This window comes from Poecile atricapillus, chromosome 21, assembly GCF_030490865.1.
Source record: "Poecile atricapillus isolate bPoeAtr1 chromosome 21, bPoeAtr1.hap1, whole genome shotgun sequence".
NCBI lineage: Eukaryota > Metazoa > Chordata > Aves > Passeriformes > Paridae > Poecile > Poecile atricapillus.
Genome location: NC_081269.1, coordinates 10,891,667 through 10,910,878, shown reverse-complemented (window position 1 = coordinate 10,910,878; position 19,212 = coordinate 10,891,667). Strand labels below are relative to the sequence as shown.

General features: G+C 46.5%; 1 long non-coding RNA gene across 2 annotated transcripts; it reads right to left on the bottom strand.

Annotated features, from left to right (window-relative positions):
- Positions 1-1,126: 1,126 nt before the first annotated feature.
- Positions 1,127-4,555, bottom strand: LOC131587017 (uncharacterized). 2 transcript variants are annotated; one of them, XR_009279289.1, is made up of 6 exons: positions 4,304-4,555; positions 3,157-4,148; positions 3,010-3,072; positions 2,887-2,930; positions 2,754-2,798; positions 1,127-1,186 (listed from the first exon to the last, which is right to left on the bottom strand). It is a non-coding gene; the product is annotated as an uncharacterized LOC131587017 (long non-coding RNA). The 2 variants fall into 2 exon arrangements; XR_009279288.1 differs by having other exon boundaries at positions 3,157-4,555.
- Between the last annotated feature and the right edge of the window lie 14,657 nt (positions 4,556-19,212).

Genomic DNA, 19,212 nt, shown 5'->3' with positions numbered 1-19,212 from the left:
CGAGATATCTTCTCGCTGCTGCTTCTCAACATCAAATGGTAGATCCTCAGAAAATAGGTATCGGAGACCTGCAAGACAACACAAGGTGGTCAGTGAGGGATTGTATGGTAGCTAGGACTCAGCCCCCCTCTAGGCCCACACATTTTGTACACAAAAACCTCATGGAAAACAGGACCTATAACCTTTTATACCTGTTCTACCTAACTCTAACTATGTGCCAGGGCAGGGCAGCTCCAAGCCAAGGCACTTTTTACAGAGGCAAGCACAGCACAAGGCACTTTTTACAGAGGCAAGCACAGCACAAGGCACTTTTTACAGAGGCAAGCACAGCACAAGGCACTTTTTACAGAGGCAAGCACAGCACAAGGCACTTTTTACAGAGGCAAGCACAGCACAAGGCACTTTTTACAGAGGCAAGCACAGCACAAGGCACTTTTTACAGAGGCAAGCACAGCACAAGGCACTTTTTACAGAGGCAAGCACAGCACAAGGCACTTTTTACAGAGGCAAGCACAGCACAAGGCACTTTTTACAGAGGCAAGCACAGCACAAGGCACTTTTTACAGAGGCAAGCACAGCACAAGGCACTTTTTACAGAGGCAAGCACAGCACAAGGCACTTTTTACAGAGGCAAGCACAGCACAAGGCACTTTTTACAGAGGCAAGCACAGCACAAGGCACTTTTTACAGAGGCAAGCACAGCACAAGGCACTTTTTACAGAGGCAAGCACAGCACAAGGCACTTTTTACAGAGGCAAGCGCAGGCGATGTCTGCCGGGTGAACGTGGCGATAGCCGCAGGGACGCGAAGGCCGGTTCCTCGGACAAAAAAATCCACGACGACGTCGAGAGGCTGAGACGGCCAACGACGTGAAACGCGAGAGCATGAGAGGATGGATTGGAACTGCCCTGCCCGGCAAAAGCTCTGGGGAGCTCGAAAAGAAACCCTCTCCCTTGGCTTCAGAGGGGCCCACCCCACTACATCCCTGTCCTGTACCTTAACTTCAAATTGGCTCCACTGATTATAAATGCTTTTCCCCTGATCCCAACTTCCACCTGTGATGCTTACCTTTTGTAACGTAATAGGACAAGGCCCATCCTCGATAGGATGTGTACGTCAAGACGTCCCCCGTGCCGGCTTCGGTGCGGCCGATCGCAAACTTCGGCTCTGCCTCTCTGCACGGAACCTCGGACAAAACACAAAATATGACTGGCACCATCCACAAGGTGGGATTCCTGATGCGGTTCCTTTATTCCATCTTGGACTACAAAAGCTTGTCAAGCCAACCAGGGACTTAAACAGAAGAAAAACCACTCAGTCCCACCTCTCGTACTCAAAGATCCCCTGTAAAGTTCTGAAGACAGAGCCCTCAAATGAGTGTGGGGTGCTTTGCATCTAGGCATGTGCAGTTTTTAAAAAATTCGAATCGCCTCCCTTGCTTTCTAGACACTGCTCACCGGCGTGGCAGGCTAGGGGCGGCTGAGGCGAAACGTCTTTCCCCCGATACCGAGTGCACGACAAATCTGCAACCCCTTCTGTCTCTCAGAATCCTGTCCGTGACACCAATTCGTGTCGGGATCCACGAGGTGGGATTTGTGATGTGGTTCTTTCATTCTATCTTAGAGAACTAAACATTATCAGCAAACAAGTACTTTAAACAGAAAAATCAGTCAGTCCAAACTCTTGTACTCAAATATCCCTTGTAAAATTCTGAAGACAGAGCCCTCAAATGAGTGTGGGGTGCTTTGCACCGAAGCGTGTGCAGTTCTTAAAAAATTCGAATCGCCTCCCTTGCTTTCTAGACACTGCTCACCGGCATGGCAGGCTAGGGGCGGCTGAGGCGAAACGTCTTTGCCCAACACTGAGTGCACGACAAATCTGCAACCCCTTCTGTCTCTCAGAATCCTGTCCGTGACACCGATTCGTGTCGGGATCCACAAGGTGGGATTTGTCATGTGGTTCCTTCATTCTATCTTAGAAAACTGAACATTATCAGCAAACAAGTACTTTAAACAGAAAAATCAGTCAGTCCAAACTCTTGTACTCAAATATCCCTTGTAAAATTCTGAAGACAGAGCCCTCAAACGAGTGTGGGGTGCTTTGCATCTAGGCATGTGCAGTTCTTAAAAAATTCGAATCGCCTCCCTTGCTTTCTAGACACTGCTCACCAGCGTGGCAGGCTAGGGGCGGCTGAGGCGAAACGTCTTTGCCCGAGACTGAGCGCACAACAAATCTGCAACCCCTTCTGTCTCTCAGAATCCTGTCCGTGACACCGATTCGTGTCAGGATCCACGAGGTGGGATTTGTCATGTGGTTCCTTCATTCTATCTTAGAGAACTAAACATTATCAGCAAACAAGTACTTTAAACAGAAAAAGCAGTCAGTCCAAACTCTTGCATTCAAATATCCCTTGTAAAATTCTGAAGACAGAGCCCTCAAATGAGTGTGGGGTGCTTTGCACCGAAGCGTGTGCAGTTTTTGAGAAATTCGAATCGCCTCCCTTGCTTTCTAGACACTGCTCACCGGCATGGCAGGCTAGGGGGGCTGAGGCGAAACGTCTTTCCCCCGACACTGAGTGCACGACAAATCTGCAACCCCTTCTGTCTCTCAGAATCCTGTCCGTGACACCGATTCGTGTCAGGATCCACAAGGTGGGATTCATGATATGGTTCTTTCATTCTATCTGAGAGAACTAAACATTATCAGCAAACCAGGGACTTAAACACCAAAACACACTTAGAGCTTGCACCCACCTGTCCTCTGGCATCCTGGGCTGGGATATCTTGCAAGTAGACCACCTAACATAAAAAAACAAGGGATTAAAGTTATAGCAGAAACTGAGACCCCAGCAAGAACAACTGCTTCTCTCCACCAACCGAGGCTCACCTTCACAATGCTTCACCTTCACTGCTGCTATCCGGCTTTACTTCCTGAAAAAAAATACAAAGAGCAGAGCTGTAACACAGTGACCGACTCCAGCCCCACTGCAAAAGAAGAACCGTGACCGACCTTCTCAGGGGGATCCCCTCATCTGGGACGAGGCGCTCTGCCAGGAGGTCGATCCATCCGCATCTGAAAGAAAGTTAGGAAAAAGGTCGAAGTGCTGCAGGGTAACTTCACAGCTCCAGACACCTTCTGCCAACATAAGAATACTACCTAGACTCCAACTACAGCCCGTATTACGAGTCTCCAATTACAAGTGCCCGGGACTTGTCCTTGAACACCTGCAACGGGGCCGGGCGGCAGGGCAGAGCAGTTCCGGACCGAATACCCCCAGACACCCGTGACACGTGAGACGAGGGGACACGACAGGGAGAGAAAACTCTGAGACGAGAAAGTCCTCACGAGGACTGAGAAAATGCTGAACAAGATGACCGAGGAGGGACCGAAGGCGAGCCCGCCGGGCTCGGATGACCCCGGAGGAAAAAGATGCTAACGGAACGACTTATTCCGAGAACCGCGGAGACGGATGCCTGAGAATCCTGTGGCTGGAAGCCTCTGCCTGCCTTTGAATCGGCACAAGTCCTTATCCACTGTAAAGAAAGATTACTGCATACAGCTGTCAACACAGCTGAGAACAAGACCTAAAAAGACATCCGATCGGATGCTGCTGAACAGAGATGCGATTCTGATGCCTGTCTGACCTCCCGAATCGAAACTTCGCCGGCGTCGGCCCCGGGCCGAGGAACGCAAAGATGGGAGATGACCGGAAGGACCTGGGGTTTCTCATAAGCTCCTGGGAGAACTAAGGCAAGAGACATGTTACACGAGATGAACGGAAGACACAGAAAGCACAACAGACAAGTGACAACACACCTTGGGACTGCTCTGCCCTGCCCGCCTCAGCATTGTTAGCCAAAGTGAGCCTTTCCCTCACCGTGGCCCTAGAGGCCAGTTCTCAAACCTCCCCCTCCCCATAGCTGACTCAAAACCCTAACCGGTGTGAATCCTAACCCACTACCCTGCTTCGATCCCCTCTGTGACCACAGCCCTCGACTTATCTCTCCGAAGCGAATCCATCGGAGAGACTAATCTGCTGCTAAGGAAAGCTGCCACAGCGGTTCCCTTTTGTGTCACGATGAATCTGCTGAGAGAATCTGAAGTATCGCACTTGACGTGACCTAGAACTTCAGGAAACTGCAATCCTCCTAAAAAAAACCCAAACAGAAGAATCATTATAAAAGCATCTTATCACCCCTGAACTCTCAACCCAAAATCATGAACTTAAATACTCCCTGTGTTCCATAATGTTTTCTTCAAGGTGTTTTCAAAACCTCTGCTGCTTCAAATGCCCAAAAGATACCTGCTAAAAGCAGGCTGGAGTAAATTGAAAGAGCCTCTTCGCTGAAATGAGAGACAAGCTCTTTAGCCCAGCTGATTCCCTTGGAGGGAATAATGCCCCTTAGCACAGCCTGGGGTTAATATACCCCTAATTGAGCCCGCCTCTTTTTCCCACGCTGCCTGGGAAAAGGGAGGCGGCAAATCCCACCGGGTATAAAAGCCCTCAGAGGGACCGTAGCTGTTTGGCTCCTCTGAGTTAAAATTGAGGTAAGGAGCTCTGCATAGAAGAAAACTTTTTGGGAAAAGACAGTGTTTTCTTTTTTTACTGCAATTACTCGGAGCAATGGAGCAAAGGAAAAAAAAAGGTAAGAAGCAAAACTTTGTGTTTCAGCAGTGTTGCCGGCTAAGTGGGATAATTTATGGACTTACATAATTATTTATTAGTGATTACTAAGTAGCACTCCCCCTGTGATTAATTAGGGTGGAGAAGAATAGTATAGATATGAATGGTGTCTCATAGGGACCTCTAATTAGGGCGCTCTACATTATAAATGAAAATAAGAAAAAGAATAGACTCCCAGCTGGCATTACCGTTACATACCTGCTGGACTCGCTCCTGTTGGAAATATTTGGGGCCAGGGCGTGGGTAGAGGTACCCTGAAATGCAGCTTTAAACCCTTGAAATGCTGTGTCCTAGTTTAGGGCAAATTAGGGAGGAAAACTCCAAATGGGGGTTTCCCCAGGGAAATGACCCCTCCCTACCAACTGGTCCAGGAAAGGAAAAAAAAAATTCCTTGGAAAGAAGTGGAAAAAGCTGTTTATTTAACAGAAATTGAATAATATGAAATAATAAAGCCTCTCACTGTTCGATGGGATGGCAAGTCTAGGAAGAAAAGTCCTTTTCATGTGGTGTAGCTCGCCTCGCTCGGGTTCTTATTGGTCTTTCCGGCGCTGAAAAGTGCCGAGGCCCGGGCCCCGGTGGGCCACAGGCGTGAGCTCCTGGGGTTTGGCTGGGTGTTCGGTCCAGAGCAGGTTTGCATAGGTCCAAGGAAACAAAATAAGGAAAAAAAAACAAAGGTCCAGGGAACTCCTCTGCCTCAGCTAGCTAAAACCAACTAAAAGCCAGAGAGAAGCTCTGTCCCGCTGTCTGTCCGTGCTGCAGACACCACGGTCCAGGAGCGGGATGTGTGGGACTGATGTTTGTTCCTTAACGCAAACGGCGTGCTTCTTTTTCCCCCCGCTCTCGCTTTCAGAGCTAGTCTTAAAGGTGCAGAACTTAATATTTAACATAAACCAGACGATTGGGGATACCGGTATCATAAAGTCACCCCAGGATATGCTGGAAAAGGCAACGCTAAAAATGAGCAAATGGGGCAGCTACCTCCACTTAAACAGATACAGTGGTAAATAAATGGCTTCTCCCCTTTAATTTAAACCCGTCAAATATTGGGAAAAAGAGTGGTTTTCCTCACTTTAAATCTCTCTGGTGATTGAAAAGGGGGCATTTTTCGGTTAATTCAGATCCATAAAAAAGCATCATCCCTGCTTTCCCTTTCCACTTAAAGTGGAAAAAAATAGAAAATGGGCATTCTCTATCAATTAATATCTCTAACAGCACAGAAAAGGCAGAGTTACCTCCAATTGAGACTATCAAAATTGCAGGGGAAGTGGATTTCTCTTCAATTCAAACACAGGCAATTGGGGAAAAGGAAGCTTTTTCCCTCAGCTTAAACGCCTTTTTTCCTGATAACCCATCCCTTCTTTGGGGCTGTGGAGACGGAGTGGCGAGGTAGAAGACAAAAGCTGAAAACTGCCGCCCCCCCCCCCCCCCCCCCCCCCCCCGCCAGGAATGTGCGTGCTGCCCCGCCCGCTCGGGTGACCCTGCTCGGCAGGACGGGCTTTTCTCTCGGCTTTATCTTAAAGTGACGCTCCCCGCCCGGGTGAAACCACCTGATCCCCCGGTCCCTGCTGGGTGCCGTGACCCTCGTTCCCAGAGGAACTCCCGGGATGCCCCCGCTGGCCCCTCTGGCGGCTTCCTGCGCGAGCCTTGCCCGGGTAACCCTCTCAAAACTGCCTCTGCAAGGAGCTGCTCCCTTCTCGTCCTCACCGGTCACGCCTGAGGCGGCTGCACCTTGGAGTGGGGGGGGGGGGGGTTGGGGGTGAGGCGCAGAAACATCCTGCCGATCGTTCCCTCCCTTACGTGTCCCGCTGTCCATCCCCGAAACGCCAGGGTGCTGGGCTTTCATTTCCGCGATAGAGAACCGGTCTCCTCCTCCGGGTGCCGTGGCCGAAATTGGGATTCTGCCGCATGAATCCCCTGCGTGCTGGGTTTGTGATTACCGAGGAAATTCCTCACGGGGTCCTAGGCGATTACCGGTTACTGACTTCCGCTTCCCTTGAGCGGTCGGGGGTTTGCCCGGCTCGTTTAGGGCTAATCCCGGCCGAACCCGAGCACCCCCGTCGCTGCTCTGCCCTGAATTTCAGTGAAATATCGATATAGTTTATAAATGCTCCCTTTGCTTGCCGCTCGGTCTTTCCCCGCGCAGCCGCGGGGACCGGGCTCGCTCTGTGCTTCGATCCCAGCCCCGGCGGTCCCGCCCGGGTGCTGCGGGTCATGGACGCGAGCTGAGGACCGCTACAAATGTTGGGTTTTAAAGTAAAATTTCTATTACGCCCGGCTAAATGATCAAAATAACTACGTGTATTGATGATCACCAGGGAAAGCTTTTCAGGGAAGAAAATAGTCGTTTTGGTAGCGCAGATCTCGTTTTGACAATAATTGCATTCATTTGGGTTTGGGAATCCTGCCGGTGTAAGACATCTGAGAACTGGTATTTTGCAATTTGATATTTTGAAATTGGGTGCTTTTCATATTTTGGAACTCACTAGTTTACTATTTTGAAACGGAATCATTTTGGAATTTTGGAACCCCGTATTCTGGTATTTTGCAATTGGATTCCTTTGGAAATTTTCAACTCGGTGATTTGAAACTGCGTGACGCTGGTATTTTTGGACTTGTTCTGGTGTTTTAGAAGTGGGCATTGCTCTCCCCCTCTGCGGTTTGACAGGCTGGCACGGGGGGGGAGGCACGGAGGGCGCGAGGACAGCGGCAGGAGCCTCGGTGATAAAAGCTGTGATTGCGCATGCGTGGATGGCGTCAGCGCCGCAGGGAAGCATGGGGGAGTGGTGTACGGTAGCGGGAGTTTCGGATCGGCCCGGGCCGCACCGCTCAGATCGGTGTCGCTGGACGGCGGCGGGGCCGGCGGCCCCACGGGTGCCGGGAAAGCGGAGCCTGTGGGGCGGCAAGGCGGTGCGGGCGGCACGGAGGGGGTGGAGGGGAACTGAGCTGCGGGAACCGCGATGCCGAGGGTGGGCGGGGGTGGCGGAGCCGGGAACCACGGTGTCGGCGGGGGAAGGCGGGAGGACCGCGGGGACGGCGGCGGCGGGGCCCATAACCGCAGGGACGGCGGAACGGGGCGGGACCGCAACATCGGGGGTAGCTGGGACGGCAGGAGGGAGGCAAAAGCGGGCGGGCGGTGGGAGGGGTGAGAACGGAGCGTGCTGGAACTGGGGTAGGGGGAACGGGCGCCGCGTGGTCGGGGGCGCGCCGGTCTCAGTGGGCAGGAAAGGAGGGGGGCCGGCGGGGACAGAGGATGCGGGGGTCGGGGGGAGGGGTAGGAGATACGGGGGTTGCGGGGGTACGGGGGGCTCGTCACGCGTTGTGTATTGGCAGCACGCATTTCTACGAGTGCTCTGCAGGCTGGGAGGAGCTTAGTGGCCGCCATATCTCGGCAAGAGATGTTATTAAAAAGCTTATTACCAACTGTGTCCCAAAAATCTCTAGTAAAAAATTCTGAGTGTTTTGCGTTTGGGAAATTAACTAGAGTCCAGGTTAGGAGGGTTTTTAGTTCTTGTTTAGGCAATTTACTTTGGCTGGCTTTTAGTGAGAATTTTAGTTGCTTATACAGCTTTTTTTCTGGGATTGAATACTTTTGACCCGTGATAGACTGGTTTGTGACTCACCTCTTATTTTAATGATGTTGGCTCGTCTCTCAGAGCTCGGGTGATGGGTGCTGGCCGGGCACCTCCCGTCCATTCTCGGGTGTCACTTAGTAATACTCGCACATAACCACGCTGCAGAGTCGTCTAAAACCTACAGTGTGGACACGGCAGCGGAAAAACTTTTAGAGAGTTCGGGGTGTAGATGCTGTGACAGCGTCTGCCCCTCGCTCGACCACGTAGAGGCTTTGCCCACCTAGCCCAGGTGAGACGTCGCCTTGCAACGCCCCCCTGAGCTCGGGGGCTCCACGGAAACCAGGGGTTCAGACGCTGCTTGGCAACCTTCACCCCGAAGAAACCACGCAGGGGATGTCCCGTGTAGCACAGAAGAGGCGTGGCTTTGCCACCCTTCTCAGTGCCGCGGGGCCCTGCGGAAACCAGGGGTGCGGACGCCGTTCGGAACGTGCGCCCCGAAAAAGCCACGCGGCGGATACCTCTAGAGCTCCGGAGCCGACGCTGCTGAGCGACGGCCGGCCAGTGCCCGAGGGTGCCGCGGAACAGTGGAAAGAGAGTTACGGTGTTATGGTGATCAGCCGCATAAACTGCACTCTAGATGGCCTTAAAGGGTGAAAAAACCTGTCCTCATAGTTGCCAGTGATGATGGAGCCGTGTCTCACCGATGGAGGAGTCGTGGGATGGCTCGTAAACGTGTGGGCGCCAGGTATTGGTGTGTAAAAACGCTCACTCGCGGTGAGAGACTTCTCCAGGGTCAAGCTGTTCAAGTATAAGCAATTTATTATAAGGGTAAAAAGAGGGGAGATCCGTGTCCGCCACCGGCCTCGGCGTCCGCGTGGTCCGGGGAAGGGGAGAGAGAACGGGTAGAGCAGGGGAGGAGAGGTTGGGAAAGGGGAGGGAGGGAGGGAGTAAGAGAGCAATAGAGGGAAAGAGGGAAAAACCAGAGGTAGAGAGCAGGGAAGACTAGTGGGGTAGGAGCAGGAAGAGGGGGCTGAGAGTTAAGAGTGGGGGAGAGGGATAGAGGGGTAGGAGGTAAGGGAGCGGGGTTCAGAGGTAAGAGCGGGGGAGAGGGGAGCTGAGACAGGGGTAAGAGTTGAGAGCGAAGTTCTTGTTACAATCCAATATATCTTTTTCTATCGTGAATATTCTAATTCTTAGTAACCGATCACCATGAGACACGGCCACTAAAGTTTACATACAGCCTATGCGCTTCCCTATATTAACATACAGTGCTGCACTTTAGACTCTACAAAGCTTTACAAGTGCTTTCCTTGCTTCTTTACCTTTGGACTTCTCGATCAGCAGAAGGACATTGTTTTGTCAGCAGGGATTCTCGTTCAACTGGCTAGGCTATTGTTCTTTGGTTAACCGGCACTCAGTATCCTAGGACTCAGAGCAGGCTTTCATTTCTACTTTGATTCTAGCCTTCATGTTTTCAGAATCTTCTGACAAACAATCACATTCATAAGGTTTCCCTGTTTCACCCTCCCCAACAGAGTTGCTTCCCTCAGTTTCAACTACTTTCGTCCTCATCATCCCCATTTTTTCTAGGGACGCTTTGGAGGGACTAGGAAGATGAAATCAAAAGGAAAAAAGGAGAAAGATCCCCCCTGCAAATCCAGATCCCCCCTGCAAATCCATGCACCGGTTCATCTGCTCGGCTGCTGCTGCTGGACAGAGGTTTGTCTAATACCCGGTGCTGTTGCCCCTGGGTGAGAGGGTAGGGGCGGAAAGGGCTCGCTGCTATAGTTCCCTGAACGCCTCGTTGTCTGCACCTGACGCGCTGGGGCGCTCGGCTTCCCTTTATATGGCTAAGGACTCCTGTTGTCCTGCAGGTGCCCAAAGCTGAAACTACAATTCCACCTTCAGAATTTCACGTGTCTCAGGTTTGTGACTCCCAAGGAATTTTTCCCCCGCAATCATTCAGTCGTTAATTTTTCCTCTGCAGTCATTACTGCCTTAGCCTTCTGTGGACGTGTTTCAAATGCTCATTGAGAGCTGAGGAGCCGAGTTGGCTTGTTTATGACTTAGCTGACAAGCCCAGGCTAAATCCAAACACCCCGAATTACAGCGAAATATTAATGCGGTTTAGAAAGAGGCCTCTTCCGTGCGACTCGGTCCTTTGCCGCGCGTCCCCGGAGATTTACTCCGTCCTTCGTTCCTGACCGTGCCTCTTTGGCGGCCCGCCTCTCGCGGACGCAAACCGAATGAAATTCTACTACGAGTGTTGCCTTGAAAAATAATCTTCTAAGTACATCTAGCTACGTGATTAAAACACATCCGTGCCTTGGCAGTCGTGTACGGAAAGCTTTTCAGTGGAGAAAATAGCTATTTTGATAGCACGCTTTCATGCACCTTCAGAAAAAGCAGAATTTGTACTGACTCCTGAGACTCCCCGCTGAAGAACCCGGCCGTCCTCGCGACGCCCGATGCGGCGGACGTCGGGGGAAAAGCCGAGCCTGGAGTGAAAAAGAGACTGTGAGTATGCGGCCTTTAAAAAAAGCCTTCGAGCAACAATAACGGGAACCTGTCGTGTTTATTCTTTGCTCATTTTTTCTGATAATGTAAATACCACGTAAAAGTACATGAAACACGAAGCAGAGCTAGGATTTTACGGGTCTTCATTTCGGCAGTCTGGATGAAAAATGTCTCTTCCTGCGCTAACAGCCGGTCCGGTTTGAATCCATATTTAGCCTGAATCTTCCTTGCCTCCCGTTTCCCATTTCTAGGAACTGCTTCCTGGTCTAAGGACGAGGCTGGATGCCAACCCTGTTCCACAAAGTTCAAGGAGAAGCTGGATGTCCTGTTTGATCGCTTGTGACCATTTGTACCACAGATCTTCTCTGTTGTATCCTGACCAGAGGCAGAAGTGAATCCTCAGGTCTCCAGAGAAGTAACCCACATTTCATCGATAATTTTACCAACAAATAATATCCACATATTTGTTACTATGGCCTAAAGAAATTACTCACGTGAGACGCTTACGGCCAAGGTCACGTGGGGTAAGTTGAGATTCGGATGTGGGCTCTGGGATAGCCTTCCCTCCTGGCAGGGGAGGCCCGGTGATTAGTTTAGGACTAGACGAGACTAGTCCCGGGTGCTTCGAAGGAAGGTACGAGAAAGCTCAGGAGTAATAACTGTTTTATGTGTCCATCCGTAAGTTTTTGATTGCTGTAAAAGTGTTCTTTCCTATATGTATACATATGCATGTGTATATGATACCATTTGCAGCAATCAAAAACTGGTTAAGAAGACGCATAATTAATATTATGTGATGTTAAACTTATCTAAATGATCTGTAATATGAATTGCCAAATGTACTAAATATATACTCTCATCCCAGAGTCTGCCACAGCTGATAAATCAATGGAAGATTGGAAAATCGTGTCCGGATAACGATTTTCCGAGCCCGCTGTAAAATCTAGCTGCTATATTAATTCACTAATTGCCAAGTCCAATTGACCTGAATATTGTTTTGATGCAGAAAACTTCTGGGTTTATTGGTAAATTCTCTATCTAGGTAAAGTCAAGGCTTGGCCAGAGCCTAAGGTTTAAACTGGAAAGATGTCTCTTAAGTCATTTTCAAAGCAAGGGGTTTAAAAATAGCAGCTATAGGGTGCTTAAAACACTGCAAACCTTTAAAGGCATTTGTATAAAACAAATGATCAGATGTCTTAGGTAATTGACTAATTAAACTATCCAGTAGTTAATTTAATCTGAAGTTTCTTTCATAACACTTAACTTTCAACCGTGACACATTTTCTTAGAATTTTGGAAACTAAAATAATAAAGTTACATTGGATTAGGTAAATGTAAATCTTTTTAAACAAGGAAAAGAGTAAAAACTAACACAAAAAAAAACTCTACATAGAAGCAGCTGCATAACTTACTGACCGAGATACATCTGTAGTTAGAAAACAAAAAAATCTCAAATGACACGTGTCTAAAAGGTAATTACACAAAGATATATCAAAATATGTATAAAGCGGGCTGTAAATAAAACGACACTTTATAGATAATGCTTATCGTAGAAACCTATAAATTTACACTATACAATGCATATGTCATCAGTAAGTGTCTGAGGAAATCAAGATAATATTTTTGAAACATTCCTGTCTTAATGACTAAAAATGAATGAAAGTGAAAAACTTTTAAATTTTTTGTAAATAACTATCATTATTTTTTTGTGCAACTTGTAGAAAACTAAAACTGCAGAGATTATAAGAAACAATAGAACTTCTAATGAAATCAAGGGTGTCACAAACAGCATTCACCTCTGTTCTTAAGCAGGTGTTCACCAGTGTTCTATCACAGCTGTTTCAGTTGTAGTTTTTTTCATCTTTCTAGGAAAATAACTATGTAGTTTAAACAAATGTCTTCAATAAGACATGAAGCAATTTAAATTTTAAACTTGTTAAAAATTAATTATGACAAAAGGAAGCAACAAAACTTAACGTTAAAAAATACCAAAGTTATAACTGAAGTTAAAAACACTTAAATTTAAACATAGTGAAGTTTAACTTTGCTTAATTCTGTTAACACTTAATCTATATTAGATGAAAACATGACTTAATCTTCCTCTGTTATTATAAAAAAAGACAACTAAAAGTTTTGTACACGCTTCTTTGAACACAATATAATAGGAATATTGGTTCACGATAGAGATTATAGGGATGCAACAAATTTATCACCTTTCTATGTTACTTGGTTTTGAGAATAACCTATAATAACTGCAGATGTTATTAAAAATGCTTATTCGTAACAAGAATTTGCTTGGCCTATGTTTAAATTTATTAGGATTTTTAGAGTGCAGTTTTACTGGAAAAAAACCACAACACCGCAGATTTGGTAATTTGCTATTCAGCTTTTGTAGTACTTTTCAGAAACATTAAGTCTAGCTTTTTAACTTAAATTCAAAATCTAAATTGGTATATATGCTGTTATACATGTTTGGGGTTTTTTTTATAACAGAAAGACTCATATTAAAATTACCTTATTAAAATTGTGAAAAAATACCAAGCAAATGGGTAATATATGGTTAATATATCTTTGAGATTTTTGAAAACTATATTGATCTAAATCCAAAATACACTTATTCAAATGAAAGGTTAAAAATGAAAGAAACTTCTTATTCTATCCTTTTTCTGTAGGGTTAATCATATGATTCTTAACTCAATTTTAAAGAAATGCATCTTGCAGAAATTAACTGTAATTTCAGTAATAATACTGGATCAGTCCATATCATACAATATTACATTATCAGTAGATGTATAGAGAAGATAACATTTTCAAAACTTTCATGTATTACGAATACTGAAACAGAAGAAAAATCTTTTGAATTTCTTAGCCCTGGCAAGCCTTGACTTTACCTGGATAGAGAATTGACAAATAAATCCAGTTTTCTGCATCAAAACAATATTCAGGTCAATTGGACTTGGCAATTAGTGAATTAATATAGCAGCTGGATTTTTATTGTGAGCTTGGAGAATTGTTATCTGGACATGACTTTCCAATCTTGCATTGATTTATCAGCTGTGGCAGACTCTGGGATGAGAGTATATATTTAGTACATTTGGCAATTCATATTACAGATCATTTAGATAAGTTTAATATCGCATAATATTAATTATGCATCTTCTTAATCACTTTTTGATTGCTGTAAAAGTTTTATTTCCTATATCTATACATATGCATGTGTTTTACTTTGGTTTTTCATTGTCAGAACAAGACAGTGGATATTTTACCTTTGTTTATAAGAGAGGGGGAGGAAACGGGTTGCGGTTCAGAAGCGTGGAAACGCTATGTATGTATTTTAGATTTTGGAAAAAACGCAATATTGTATATCTATTGGAAATAATTCTTGATCGGTCCTTTTTAAACGAGTCTTTCACAAAGCCAGTTCCATCAATTATCAGGTATTCTTCTAACAGTACTCAAGCAAAGTTGAGAGAGAATTCTTTGGTTCCTGTCAAAGGTTTAGAAGCAAGAAGATAAAAAATTAATTTCAGTTAGTAATTTGGAGTAAAGTGTAGTTTCTGTATTCACAGGTTCAAAGCAGAAGTAACTGCCTAGCGAAGAACATGGAAACTCATTAGCTGCAGAGACGAGCAGACGGCCCAAAGAGCAGAAGAGCGAGCACGCCGATGTGAACCGTATCGAGACTGCAGTTGACGGCTGAACGCCTTTGATCCCGCATGACAGAGCGATGAACTTTGGGTTTCGTGTGAAAGAGTAGGAAAATCGATATTGTAAGGCCTCATTTGTTAAAGCGTGGTGTGAACTGTGTCAAGATTCAGAAACCTGCATGAGAGATAAAGTCCTTGAAGATGAAGGTGAATCAGGTATCCCCCTTGAGCTGTATCATTTTGGTGATCGCTTTGTGATGCGATTTCACCTGCATCGCTTCTTTTAGTTAACTCAAAAGAAAGTATACCTTATCTCAGTGAAAATAGATTTTGGTATAATATTCAATTTTTCTTTTTATTTATTATGTTCTATATGAAGAGTCAACATCTTATTTTAACCTTATATCAATCTTAGTCACACTTGATTGTGAAGAGTTTGAGTCATGAAATTTCAGATAGAGATTTATAACAACTCAGCTTTCAATTCAAGCAGTTTCAGCAGAAACTTTAAAGGAATTAGACAAATTAAGCTACTGGTTAAGTAAGCAACCTAGATCTATTTCTCTAGCTTTGAGTGGTCAGTTAACTGATGTTCAAAACTGGAGGCAGAGCGCTCTGTAGAACAGAGCAGCAGTTCTGTTGTTGGTGCGTAGGGCATGAGAGAAGGAAAAATAACCCTGAGTGAAAATTAATCAAAGAAAAGGTTTGAAAGATTTGGGTTGATTTTTTTTTTTTTTTAAAGAGCGGGCAAATGTTGGAGTCTGGAATACAGAGTGGGTGCCCTTGTTTCTGATACTTAGTTATAAGATCCAGAAAAACACTGAATTTCATATAATATGAAATTCATGAGCATGGTTTCATGGTGATGCATGAAAACAAATGTTAAAGTTAGCTACAAAAAGCTAAAAGTGGAAGTGTGTAGATTAGAAAGTTTTTTTAAATCACTGGGTGAAAAAGTTTAGAGGAGACGAGATGGAGGATTTAGGGTGTTGTCTCTTGTCCCTTTTTCTTTCTTCTTCATGTTCTTCTCAGAGAGATCAGAGATGTTAAGAGAGACACCGGGGTTTCTGATAAGCCCCCGGAAGGGATAAGGCGAGGCAGGTACGACACGAGAGGTACGAAAGGCACGGAAGGCACGGTAGAAAAGTGACACGACACACCCCGGGATTGCTCTGTCCTGCGCACCTCAGCACTGTGAGCCGAGGTGAGGAATTCCCTTGAGGTGGCCTAAGGGGCCACAGCTTGGACTGCCACATCTCCAAAGCTGACTCAAAAATCCTTGGGCACGAGTGCTTACCTGGCACACCGCTTTCATGCCCCTCTGTAGGTCTTGGACTTCGACTTAGCTCTCATATGCGTGGGGACGAGAAGCCACGTGGGGCACAAGGGAAGGCCGCCTCACCGTCTGGCACGTTTCTGGCAGGCTGTTGTCTCTTGGACAGGTACAATAAAGAAAACCAAATATCAGTGCAAGATCTTAGCAGCACATCTGTGAAAACCCAACACTCACGGTCTCCTGACAATGGCTGGGTCCTTCGCCTGCATGCTTCAGCCCCGCTGGGATGCTGAGGCTTGCGGAGCGAAACTCTTCAAGCGGTATTGCTGTGGATCCGAACGAACTGCCGCCTTGATGAGGTTTGGGAGCCTCCCCGGTTGCGGATGAAGGGGGACCCCGGGGTGGGCCGGGGCTGGAAACCCCTGGTTATCCCACACAAGCGGGACCTACGTGGCCACTATCTCTTCTCAACTGGCCCTAGAACACGGTGTACTGCCTGCACCTCTCGGGGTTCTGGCACTCTGCTGCTTTAGGATTCCTGCCTGCAGCTGCCTCAGGGAAATGGGAGCGCTGTTAGGGCTGCTGTTTAGGGTTGGGGGTGGGGTACAACTGTATTCTACCATACCTGTACCCCTTATTTTCACTGTTTGCTCAGCCTTTTTTTTTTTTTTTGGAACTCTTGTGACAGATTGAGGGCACTGAGGCGGGACTGCCAAGATGGAATCAAAAGGGAAAAGCAGAAAGATCAGCCCTGCAAATCCACACTGGCTCACCTGTTCAGCTGCTGTTTCCTGGCAAAAAGCTTTGTCCCTCACCACCTCCTCTGAGCAATGCTCCAGGTCCAAGTGCATCCTGGTGCTCCCCCAGACCCTATGAGATGCTCTCACCTCATGTTGGAGGCTGAGATACAGAGTGTGTGCCCTTGTTTTTAATATTTAGTTCTAGGATTCAAGGAAACACTGAATTTCATATAATACGAAATTCATGTGCATGTTTTCATGGTGACACATGAAAACAAATGTTAAAGTTAGATAGGAAAAGTGTAAATGTGTAGATTAGAAAGTTTCTTAAATCACTGGGTGAAAAAGTAGTTTAGAGAACAGGAGACAAGATGGAGGATTTAGGGTGTTGTCTCTTGTCCTTCTTCTTTCTTCTTCATGTTCTTCTCCTAGGGGTGTTTGGGTAGTAGTAGGTGATTGGGTAGAAAATGTCAGAGTGCAGCACACAGGTGTTGGGTCATTGGGTCACTAAGAAAAATAATTTAGTTGGCACCTGTTAATTGGGTAAATGGACATATAAAAGACCTTGAAGAAGACCTTTTTAGCCATTTTACCCCTTTTCTATCATAGTGCACATAGCTCCTTGTACCTTGTAATGCTGATAACAAAAAATTAACAACTGAGACCGAACGAGAGAAAACCATGCTCCCTCTCATCAATCTTCAGTTCAAAGGGAAAAAGAACCCAAACCAAAAAGGCCATAAAGAGACAAGTGGCTCCCAAACTTGGGGCACTTTGAACTGAAGGCTCCTGTTGAAAAAAAAAAAAAAAAAGGAAAAAAGCGAAAACAGCAGAAAAGTGGAAAACTCCCTGGAAAGGGGAAAAAGATCTCGGTAATCCCGGTGCTGGTGAGAGCGGACAAGCCAAGCCAGACATCTGTGAGCTGTGGAACGGATCACGGATAGAGGAGCTGAGAGAAAGCTGACCCTGAGGTCAGGTAAGCCGTCAAAAGGGAAACATGTCCAGACCTGAGGGGGAGGTTTTGGCTATTTTGGAAGCTATGGTAAAGGAGCACCCGATCTCTGTGTCCACGGATGAGCTTAAAAGCCTTCTATCCTGGGTACGGGTAGAATTCCCTAATGTGGATTCAGACAAAATTTTTACCCCAAGCCTGTGGGAGAAGATAAATGTGAGAGTATATGAAAAAACCACTCTTAGAGACGAGGTAGCAGCTGAACTTCTAACGGCTTCTGCAGTGACTTATGAAGTCATCGCCAGTAAATGGGACTCTGAAACTCAAGCAAGGGACACGATGGGTCCAGAAAAACAGAAGGGTTTGTTTCAGTCAAATGCGGAATGCTTGTTACCGCACGCTGTAAAGTCTGTGTCAGCCTGAAATCTACCTTAGGAAAGAGAATGTGTAAGCCTGTTGAAAGCCCAGAAAAACAACTATACAGAGACGAGGAGGCAATTCTAAAACGCGGGCAGAATCTGCAAAAAGGGGTCTTAGAGCTTTTGCAAGAGTGTCTCAGTTCTCTTGAAACTGTTCCAGCACCCGGTATACTGTTGCAGGCAGAAGAGGGAGGGGAAACTTCCTTGGCCGCCTGCGTGCCGGCAGCCAAGTCCCTTTCCGGCCCTAGGGGGGTGGACAGCCCTGTCCCCCCTGGAAGGGTACGGGAGGGCTCGGCCCGACCCAGAGCGGTCCGGGACCTCCACGGGCACGGCGGCCCCTGCGCCCCGCCTGCCAGGGGTGGGCTTTGAGCCACAGCTGTCAGTCAACGTGACGTCAGCAGTGACGCAACCACAGCCGCAGCTCCAGACCCCGCCTGCGGCACCGCCCCCAGGCCAGCCGTCATCCGGGGCGCCCGTGACGTCACAGGGAGGCGTGGTCCCGTCCCTCCGTGCCCAGCCCGGAGCCGGGGCACAGGCGGGTGGAGAAACCGAGCCTCAGCGTGCGCCGAGCGCTGCGGCGGCACTTTTAAAATTGAATTCGCTTTGCAATACAGCTGCAGCAGAGCAACAACAGCTGGAAAAAACAACAGCTTCACCACCGCAGATTGATTCGCTGGATACCACACAAAGCCAAGAGTCTTTTGAGCACAGCCGTGCTAATGCACAGTTCTTTCACTCTACAAATCCTCCCAGAGACATGGACTCAGGGTTACGGGACATGTCAATACAAACTCCAGCATCTCTGGAATGGTTTCAGAAAAATAGCGGAAAAGTAAAAATCAAAAGCATTGTAAGATGCGTTATTGGCTTATCTGCAAATTATAGCAGTCACAAGCTTCAGAAAGAAGCCCTTATTGAAGTGCCTTCAAAAATGGATCAAAAAGTTTAAAAATGTTGCCTAATAGAATACATATAGATGTTGTATTTCTAATGATATCTGTTGGTTTTGTTTTTACAGAATAACATAGAAAATTATATTTATGCATCCCAAGAAATTTAAAAGATTTTTCTTCAGTTTCAGTATTCTCAATACATGAAAGTTTTGAAAATGTTATCTTCTCTATACATCTACTGATAATGTAGTATTGTATGATATAGAGTGATCAAGCAGTATTACTGTAGTTACAGTCAGTTTCTACAAGATGCATTTCTTTAAAATTAAGTTGAAAAATCATATGATTAATCCTACAGAAAAAGGATTTAATGACAGGTTGCTTTCATTTTTAACCTTTCATTTGAATAAGTGTATTGTAGATTTAGTTCAATAAAGTTTTCAGTAATCTCAAAGTTATATTAACCGTATATTACCCATTTGCTTGGTATTTTTTTTACAATTTTAATAAAG